The sequence below is a fragment of the Natator depressus genome, chromosome 2 (genome assembly GCF_965152275.1).
Source record: "Natator depressus isolate rNatDep1 chromosome 2, rNatDep2.hap1, whole genome shotgun sequence".
NCBI classification, from domain to species: domain Eukaryota; kingdom Metazoa; phylum Chordata; order Testudines; family Cheloniidae; genus Natator; species Natator depressus.
This window is the reverse complement of record NC_134235.1, coordinates 179817923-179828870: the sequence shown is the minus strand read 5'-3', so window position 1 is coordinate 179828870 and position 10948 is coordinate 179817923.

The following is a 10948-nucleotide window of genomic DNA, read 5'->3' as shown; positions in this document are numbered from 1 at the left end:
TGTAGCAGTGAGGTCTATTAGACTGTACATTTATCTGACATTAAAAGTGGCAAAAAGCCGTATCACTTGAAACACTGGACAAAACACTCTGGGGATTTACATTATTATTTAATATCTACATTACAGTCATACCCGCAACCCCAATCAGGCCCATGGTGCTAGGCACGGTGTATATTCCATCAGATGACATGTCCCTACTCCATTGTTCTAGTAAATAAGAGTAGACAAATCCGTACTCCAAAATGAAATTATGCTTTATAAATGTAGTGGGCTTTATTCTTTTTTACACTAAGGCCCATTTACACTGCTCCCACAGTGAAACAACACTTTAAAGTCAGTGTAAATCAGCACCTTAATCTCTGTTCAAAAAATCAGGCTGAAATATTCTCATGGCCACCTCTCAGTAATAGCCAATTAAAAGCTCTAGCAATGTCTGTCTCAGTGAGATTCACTTTACCTTAGGGTAAAGCAGCTCTACTGAGCCAAAATGGAACAGAATGGAGAAAGCAGTTAACCTCAATAGCTCTTCCCACTGAGCTTTCCTTTGACTTCCTTTGTCTTTAGTACAAGAAAGGACGTTCTCCTCTGCTCTGTCCTCAAGGACAGCTCCTGCCCAAAGCAGAGAGTGTTTACAATGGCTACGATCACACATCACTGGCCTTATTTAAAACTTTTTAAAGGCCAAATGCATGCTTGTATTTAAGAATGTTTATATAGCCCATTGGTGAGTGAGTGCTACGGGTCTCCTTCTGTGCCTGATCCACAGAGGAGATGAGTCTGTTGCAGCACCAGTCAGAAAGCTTTGCCTCTTTAGCTCATGCTGTTGTAGCTCATTTAGCTAGGGATGGGTGAGGAAGCTGCTGAGCAGATTGTTGGCCCTTCCTAGTGACAGGTGTCCAGTGCAGGTACTCATTCAGTAGGAAATCTGTTTCCCTGATCAACTGGAATTAGGAAAAGGCATCCTCTAAAGAAGACAGGGAATGGTGATGGGGCTTTCAGTGACTGGTCCCACAGGCTTCAGTGTGCCACAAAAGTGATACTATTTAATTCTATTTGACTTGCTAAACCTAGACACGCTCATTTATTTACCTTTTCTTTTCTGCTTAACACCACTGAGATGCTTTGTGCTCTGTCTATAAATCATGCTGTTTATTGCTGCTGTTATTTTTTTTTTAATGTTGCAACCCACTGTGAAGAAGTATAATGGAAATCAGTCAACGCATGTTAATTGTAAATCTCTCCACATGAACCACACTCTTGACTCACACAGGTAAACAAAATGAATGGCAGCTTTCTAGAAATAGCTCCCCTACTATTACCTCTTAGCACAGTGTGCTACTTTTTATAATTGTTTTTTAAAAAGTGTTAAAACTGTCTCACTTGATTAAAATAACATCTGGTAACAACTCCTGAGGACTATCCTCATTTTGAAACAAATTAAGACAAATTGATGGTAAGTAAACTAGAAAACTGAACATGGAAACAGGTTGAATATTAGTAAGGTAACATCCATGGGCTGTTTTGACCGTCTTTACAATGTTGCCAACTCTCATGATTTTGTCATGAGTCTCATGATAATTATTGTTTTCCTTAAAGCCCCTGCTCCTGGATTCAAGTGGATATGTGATGATTTTGGCCTTCATTCTTAAAAGAAAAAGTAAGCTTCTAGCCCTCATGGCGGTGGAGAAAGCTTCAAAATGTGACCCCAGTGCGCCCTAAAGGCTCAAACAGCAGAAGACAAATAAAAAGAACACTAAATCTATTGCTTTTACATAATCTCATTATTTTAAATCCAATCTCATGATTTTTGATCATTTGGGGTTGGTAATACTGCAATCTATCTTCTGTGAATCTGGCTGTGGAGCCGTGACTCTCCAAGCAAAGTGCTAAAAGTTGTTCTATGCCTAACGTTAGTGTATGCATCAGAATAGGCCCACATTTGCTCATGTAAATTTGGTGAATGAGGCTTTAAGAGTTGGGCTGATTGTGCACCATTATTGCACCTGAAAGTCCTGGAACAGTCTGGAGATGGAATTTAAAAAAAAAATGCATCGGTCCTGTTGACTTTCAATGAGTCTTCTCACATAGGACTGCATTCATGAGTAATGGATGCAGGCTTGGGACTGTGGTTAGAAGAATCGATATAGCTGAAAATTAAACATAAAATGAGTGGGTCAAATGGTAGCACTATATTTTTCAGGACAATTTTTCCCCCCAGAAATCATCCCTTTTTTTGGTCAAAAGTTGACATGTTGATTAAATTTGTCATTGAAATTTTAGCTCTATAGCTCTCCATAGCTGATCAGTAAGTAGGATGAATTGTTGGGATGATTTTTTCACATTTATTTTTCCAATTTTTCCCTCAAAATTAAAAAATTTTACTCAAAAATTGAAATGTCCCAAATTGAGATAATAATAGACCTGATCTAGTCATACTACAGTCTCACAGCTACAACAGAGGCATCATTGTGACTGTTGTGAATATGTAGTTGGGGGCTGACTCCTATGGAATAGGGTGACCAGATGTCCTGATTTTATAGGGACAGTCCAGATTTTTGGGTCTTTTTCTTATATAGGCTCCTATTACCCCCCCTCCCATCCCGATTTTTCACACTTGCTGTCTGGTCACCCTACTATGGAATAGCCTCCTAAAAGCAGTCGAGTCCCAGCTGGACCATTTTTGGAACCTGACCCAATACGCCTTTGTACACAGAAGACTATCTGCAATCACAGGTGGGAGAAAAAGAAAGGAAGAAATGCATTTGAACAACTGCATATTAGACTCGCAAGATCAGCTTCCTTCAAAGTTCATTTCTATTGATTTTGATTGATTTTAATATATTTAGTGCCTAGTTCGTTGGTGATTGGCACCCTGTAAATGCCATTTTATGTGTTGACATCTATATACTACAGGGATAGGAGCTAATTGACAACAAAAGCTCAGGGCTTGTCTACGCTTACAGCACTGCAACAGAGCAGCTGCACCGGTGCAGCAGCGGAGGGAGCTGCAGTGCGTAGTGAAAGCACTACCTACGTTGACGGGAGAGCTTCTCCCTTGGCGTAGATACTCCACTCTCTACACCTGGGATTAAGTTGGTATAACTGGATTTTCCACACCCCTGGGCGATGCAGTTATACCGACATAAGTTGGTAGCATAGACCAAGCCTCAGTTCTTGCTGTCTGTCTCCTTGTGTGCTGCTGGTGATAGATTCAGATACATCATACAGGTTTGGTTTGAAGGTTCTTGGATGTCTGGAAAGCACTTACCACATCCTGGGTGCTACCACAAACATATAAACTAGTGGGGCACTTAGGTTATTAACTGCTAGTAGCTAATCTCCTCGGGTTGTATGTTGTCTGAACACTTTCTGCAGCAGGGAAATGGGAGCACTGATCTGGAGGATGTAAGCACTCTTATATCAGCTAATACAAACCTCCCGAGCATGCAACCTGATGGACTCGCAGACCTCATTTCCAGTTCATTATTAACGTTAATAGGAGATACCTCGATGTGCATGTGTGTATGGAAGCAAGGAGAGTCAGAAGATATTTGTTGCAGAAATTACAGTAGAATCTCTCAACATATCTTAATTTGTCTTTGTTCAATTTATTCATTAAATGAGCTATTTGTCTCCTAATCAGTACAACGCACAGCTGCTTTTCCCCCAAGTATTAATCAGTGATGCATGTTAAAAATTTGATTTGAATTAAAGAAAATATAGAGTCCTATCATTGAATGTTAAAATTTAGAAAATGAATTGAGTGGGTGTGCTGTTTACAGAGCCACTATAATTGTCATTCACAGTGACTGGGGAAACAACCTTCTTTTCAGTGCATGCCCTGTAATTATTGAATGTCTCATTAATTTTTAAGATCCTGGACTGCAGTACTCAAAGCTCTTATCTTTCGGTTATTCACATGGATGGCACATGCCTTGGAATTCACTAGATAATAAGCTGGGTTCTTATTGTTGCTTTAGTCTTTCCTCTAGTTGAGAAATAGTTCCTCCAATGTTAATGCAAAATGAAGAGGACTCTATGCTTCATTACTACCATTTACTAGAGGAGTGCCATGTATAGCAATTCAGGTCTGATATTGTAATTATTTCCCAGAGAGAAATGCCATCTGTAACTAGACTGTGATAGTAATATACATCATTGCCCTTCTGGATATTATTTCACTACCCCCTAAGGAATCTCTGAGGGCAGTCCATATTCTTTTACTGTCTTTAGGAACTGTTCATTTTACCCCAGATGAAACCATTTATTTTTTCCTGTTACATATCTATATGCATATATGCATATACATACGGGATGTCTCAGGGTGCGAAGGCCTGATCCAAAGCTTACTGAAGTCTATGGAAAGACCCTATAGGGGTCAATGGACTTTGGTTCAAGCACCGAGTAAGAGGACAGAACATCACCCCTGAACGACACAGGAGAGGGATGGTGAATCTGAAAGGGAGCTGTCACTTGAAAAAGCGGCTGAAGAGCTGCCTTTTCACAGGTAACTGGGGACTGAGGTGAGCATCACTGACCCTTGTCAACCCCACCCCTTGGTGTCTATTACATGAGGAGGATTGTACTGAGCCTCCCAAGAGGTCATCTTCCCCCACAGAGGCAGCCTGGGGAATGGTGTGAGGTAGGGTGACCAGATGTCCCGATTTTATAGGGACTGGCCCAATATTCAGGGCTTCGTCTTATATAGGTGCCTCTTACTCCAAAGCCCCATCCCGATTTTTCACACTCGCTATCTGGTCACCCTAGTGTGAAGGTAGGAGGTGTACTTGGAGGGCAAAAGAAATCATTGTGACTCCTTCCAACTACTATTTTTAGGGGCTCTACTTGAGGTCCCTGAACCTCTCCATTACTGGGGTTGCTCTGTGCAGGTTACTGCTGCAGCTTTATTTCTCGCAGCCCCTCAGAACATGGGAGTTGGGAAGGGAAGGTCTGTGGAAGCCCCTTTGAGGAGAGAGAGAGGTGAATCTCATTGGTATGAGCTCCTTGTTCCCGTGTGGATGTTTGTGGGTCGCAGCAACATCTGAGTTACCATTCATTGCCACCCTATTACATCTTCCTGGCTGCCCTGAAAAATCAGACAGGCCAGGAGAGCGTTTGCCTTTGCAGGAACAAGAGTCAGGATCTCCGTGTGAGGATCTGGCTCAGAGTTTAAGTGTTTTACATGGTTAAAGGGCTATGTAACTGCCAAATTCTCTGCTAGCTTTGGTCTGCTAAAGTCAGTGGAGTTATGTCAGTGGAGAATTTCACCCTGTGTTGTTGGTTTTTCTTTTTTCTTTAAGTTGCAAGCCAACAAATCTCTTAAAACAGATAAATGTAATAGATCCCCCCAGACTTTGTCAGTGATCAGTAAAGGATTTAGTCCCAAGGAGGTCTCCAAATAACCTACACCATTGTGTTATCTATAGCAATTGTTGGCTAGATTATGTCTATCCCTACACTGGTGCTCAAGAAGGAAAGAGAGATTGGAACCCCTTGGTGAGTGTGGGTTAGCTGTGCCAAGCCACAGAAGGTCTGAGTCTGTTATAGGCTTTTGCAAGCCTTCCTCTTCAGCTCAAGAGGTTGCTTTTAGCTCTGGCAGTTCACTTGTTCGATCCTGGATGTGTCAGCCCAGATAGTAGCATGTAAATCAGGGCTTATCTGGGATTATTAAGTACCTAGAAGCCCTAGTATGGATCAGGGCCCCATTGTGGTGGGAACTATACAAACATTGATATGACTCTCTGTGGGGCTCAGATACATGGGGTGAGCTTCCTTTGAGCAGAGCAAATATGTTACACACTGGTGATTGTGTTTTACAGGTTCACATCTGTGCCAATCCACAGAGGATATGAGTTGTTATAGAGCCCAGATCTCCTCCCATACTTCAGAGCTTTATCTCAAGCTGTAGTAGCTTATGCTTTTAGCTGTAGAGGTCCCTAGTTCAATCCCCAGTATATCAACCAGGGCCACACAAACTTCCAAGCTGGAGCTCTTCTTATGCAAAAACAGAGAGACTCTAGCCCTGACAGTTGTTCCAGATGTCCAGGAAGGGGTAGGGTTGGGTCATGGCCCTGCCTCCTGTATACTGATCAGCCAAACTGGCACAGCACTGAGCAGGAGGAGTGCGTGCTATGTTCCCCCAGCTCTCCTGGAGATATCATAACAGAGTCATTGTGCTAGGTGGGTGGGTGTTTCTTGTGACACCCACACAGACCCTAAAAGGTGTGTGGCTCCTTGAAGGTGGGAAGTACTTCTTAGGAACTAACTCTGAGAAACTTACAGGTGTGTCTGTCCTTCCTGCCTTTGAGAGAAAAAAGAAACTGGCAGCAGCAGCAGGAGGGGAGCTGCCTTTGTAACCTCCTCCACTAATAAACAGTCATGAGGTAAAAGTTTCAAAAGGGACTTTGAATGACAATGGGAATCAGGCTCCTAAGACACTAAGATGCTTTTTTAAATGTTGCCAGTGGTTTTTTATCATCGCTATTCCAGGGACTCTGCCTGTTTGTGTTACTCTACCAGTCAGGAGACTGTGAGGTCATATAACAGCATTGTGCTGACTTCATATGCTGTTTCTGTTTCTGCTGGGGGCAGTGGCTGATGTGTAGCCATCACTATTCAAATTTAAGCAGTGGTTTGTATCTATGCTCTTGATCTATTTTGTGCATAAGCAGTCTGAAGGCAAATTGTCACAACTGGCACATGCTCTAATTACTTAATTATATGTATGGTGATATAGTGGTGGTATGCAAAACACAGAAGCAACTCTTCCTTCAGAAGACCCTTGCTTTACCTTTGCCTGGTCCTTACTTACCTTCTTTCACACAAGGCTGTTTTTTATAGGGACTCTTTCTTGGCTTGCCTTCCTGTAGCTGGCCCTTTAAATTTAGCAGAGGCAGAAAGCTGCAGCCCTAATGCAGCCATTTTATAACTGGCTGCTGCCTGCTGCATATCCCTCTCCTCCTAGCTGGTAAGTGTTTTAAACTTTGTCTAGGTTTTCCTGTAATTTTTCCTTTCTTATTGTTATGGTATTTCTGACCCCACTGCAAACAAGTATCAGAAATCCTGTGAGAGCTCATGTTCTTATGCAATTTCCAGCCACTTTTTGTAGACTCTAGTGATTTAAAGCAAGTAGCTGAGTTTCCTTAGAGCTTACCCAACTTGGAACATTTAGAAGTTCACCATGACTCTTCTTCTGTAGAGGGAGTAATTTAGCTTTAAACTATAGACTATCAAACCACCATACCTCAAGGCTAGTCTGCTCTGTCTGCCTGTGCAGCAACCCCAGTAGCACTGGTGGGCCTTACAAACATAGTGCTCAAGCATGCTCCCACTGGAGTCAACAAGAACAAGAGGGAAAAAAGAAACTGGCAGCAGCAGCAGGAGGGACATACAGCGAGGGACAGCGGAATATAACTCAAAAGAATGAAGTCCACTGTATCACATAAAGAGTTTCCCCATTTCCCTTTCTCTTTGTGCATCCAAAAGAAGCCTCGTACGTAAACTGCCCTATTTTAAATGTCATTTTTGCAGTGTATCCTGGTGATTTGTGTTGCCAAAGCCTCTTCCCCTTCCCCATCTGCATACAGTACTTGCAGGGACTCAGTCAAGGTTTTGAGAGTTTTTGAGCATGTATTTTAATGCTTATCCCTGATACGTTTAACACAGATTTATATAAGCCACTTGCATCAATGGGTTTTTCAAGTGTCCAGATAATAAAAACCAAATCTTTTAAACTGAAAACATTGTATTATTTACCATATCAATATGCAGAAAACCTTGATTATGGTGGACAATTTAGAAAAATGTTGTTTCCAAGGACATGGATATCACTTGGATAAGCTGTAGCTAGCATAATCCTTAGGGTGCCGATAACCACTTGAAGATCTCTTGAGTTTCAACATCTACAACCATTACACTTCAACCATTCTCTTCTATACAATGCAGCTGAACATTATGTTATAGTTTCCAGATCTGTTTTGGGGTTTATCTTTTAAAATATAAGGTGACCTGGTTATGTAATTTTATATAAATCATTTAGAAAAAAACCCACTATCCCTGAATATAGCTTTCAGCTTTTTATGTTTTCCGGAAGTTGAAGAGCCAGAGACTGTGAAGTGCTCCCAATGATATATTCTTTAGTGCTATGTCCATTCTAATTTGTAATGCATCTACTGATAAGCTATACACCACTTCCCTTAAGGAGCTACTATTGTATTCAGCATTGTGGGGAAAAAAACGGTTTTATTTTTGTTTTATTAGAGGAACTACCCCAAATCAAATGTGTTCCCCTTCCCACATTGTTCTTTGAGAGTTTACCAGTATTTTTCAAAAACATCCATCATTCTGAAGCATTGATATGACTGTAACGTATATCTGGAGGTTTTTATGCTGGGATGAGTAGGTTCTAATTTCAACCTGTGAATGAAAATGTTTACCATTGTGAAAAGTTAAAAAGCAAGTGGTGAAAACATCAAGGTGCTTGCCATTCCTGCTAAGAAACAAGAAAGTTTTAGCACTGTCAGGAAGCTGGAAGGGTCAAGTCATAGCTGACTGGAGAGAGAATTGGGGCATGGACTCATCAAAGCCTCTCTATCGTCAATATGTGTGCTTCTGGAGAAAGTTCCAGCTCTGTTAGTTTTACAGAGAGAGCTGTCTTGATGAGATTAATTGTCCACATAAAAGTTCTGTGCATGGGCACAGAGTAACTTGCATATTGGATCAAACCAATGATACATCTTGTCCTGTATAATGCCTCTGACAGTGGCCAATAAAGGATGCTTCAAAGAACAAATGGAGTAGATATTTCCACTGGGCTGTGCACAGTGTTTCCTAGCTCTTTTCCATAGGTGGTTACAGTGGATTTAGAACTCATCCATGTGTGAGTAGTACGAACAGTTCTTCCCAATGTGTATGCTCTCTCGCTTACCTATCTGAATTTTATCTGCCATTGTGTTGCCCACATGCATGCAACCCCTTTGGAGTTCCTCATAATCCACTCCAGACAAAGCCAAATAATTTTCTCTTATCCACAAATTTTGCCATCTTATTATTCATCCTCTTCCATATTAAGGGCTAGATCAGGGGTCGGCAACCTATGGCACGTGTGCCAAAGACAGCGCGCGAGCCCATTTTTAATGGCACGCTTTTGTCTGCCAGGCCCTAGCTGCCAGCCCTGCTCAGCCTGCTGCTGAACCCAGGCCGAGAACCCGGCAGGCAGCAGTGTGCCATTAAAAATCCTGCCCGCCCTGGCCCGCTCCCCCCCCCCCCCCACGCGCGTGGGGGAAGCGTGAAGAAGCTTGGTCCTGCCGGCTGCTGCTGCAGAGCAGGCAAGTCCCCCCTCCCCCGCCTCTTCCACCAGCATGCTGGGTTCCTGCCCCCCCTCCTCCTCTCCCTCCCTGCCACCAATCAGCTGATGGCCCTTGCGCGGAAGGGGGAGAAGCGGAGCCACAGCACGCTCACTGCTCCGGGGAGGAGGCGGAGAAGAGGTGGGGACGGGGCCTTGGGGAAGGGGGTTGGGGTGGAATCAGGGCATATCCCCTCCAGCCCCCTGCCGTGAGCCACTCTGGGCAGGAGGCTGGGAGCATCCCTACGACCCTAGCCCACACCCCCAGTCCTCTGCCCTGACCCCTGCAACCCCCACACACCAGCCTCCTGCCCTGACCCCTGCACCCTCCTCACACGCACCCAGCCCTCTGTCCTGACCCCTGTACCCCCCCACACCCCAGCCTCCTGTTCTGACCCCTGTACACTTCCCCCACCCCCTGCCCTGACCCCTGCACCCCCTCACACACACCCAGCCCTCTGCCCTGACCCCTGCACCTTCCACACACCCCAGCCTCCTGCCCTGACCCCTGCACCCCCCCACGATCCCCGCCCTGACTCCAGCACCCCTCACACATGCCCCTGGCCCTCTGCCCTGACTCCTGCACCCTCCTCACACACTCCCAGCCCCCCCACACCCCATGCCCTGACTCTTGCACCCCCCACATTCCCAACCCCACCGTGAGCACCAAATGGGAGCTCCTGCACCCCTCCCCCACATTCCCACCTGTACCCCTCGCACCACATGGGAGCTACCCAGGTAAGCACTCCACACCCAAACCTCCTGCCCCAACCCTGAGCCCCCTCCCTCATTCTAGCGCCTCGCCAGACCCTACACCCCAACCCCCAGCCTGCTCCTTCACCCCCAGCCCTGTGTTCAGTGCACTCCCATCCTCAGCTCAGTGCAGACAGAGCGGAAGAGAATGGGCTAGAACCAGGGAGAAGGTAGGTACCCACTCTATGTGGGCAGGGCCGGGATCCCAGACCGGCAGCTGGGACCCTGGCTGGCAGGAGCCGGCAGACGGAACCCCAGACCAGTAGTGGGCTGAGCGGCAGCGGGCTGAGCCACTCAGCCCACTGCTGGTCTGGGGTCCCGGCCACTGGCCTCACTCAGCCCGCTGCTGGTCTGGGGTTCTGGCTGCCGGTCCCTTGCCAGCCGGGGTCCCAGCCGCAGGCCCCACACAGCCCCCTGCTGGCCTAGGTGAACGGAACCCCAGGCTGGCAGCAGGCTGAGCGGGCCGGCGGCATAAGATCAGCATTTTAATTTAACTTTAAATGAAGTTTCTTAAACATTTTGAAAACCTCGTTTACTTTACATACGACAATAGTTTAGTTATATAATATATAGACATAGAGAGAGAGACCTTCTAAAAAAGTTAAAATGTATTACTGGCACGCAAACCTTAAATTAAAGTGAATAAATGAAGACTTGGCACACCACTTCTGAAAGATTGCCGACCCCTGCATTAGACATTGAGCTGTGTGTAACACTGTGTGTACAGGCCCTGTGACAGGTCATATAAACCCCACACCAGATGGGAAGGGGTTAAAGAGGAGACTGGTTCCGTTAGCCCTATTCACCTGCACTGGGTGTTAGGCCTGGGAGCTGGACTTAAAAGGAGAGAAG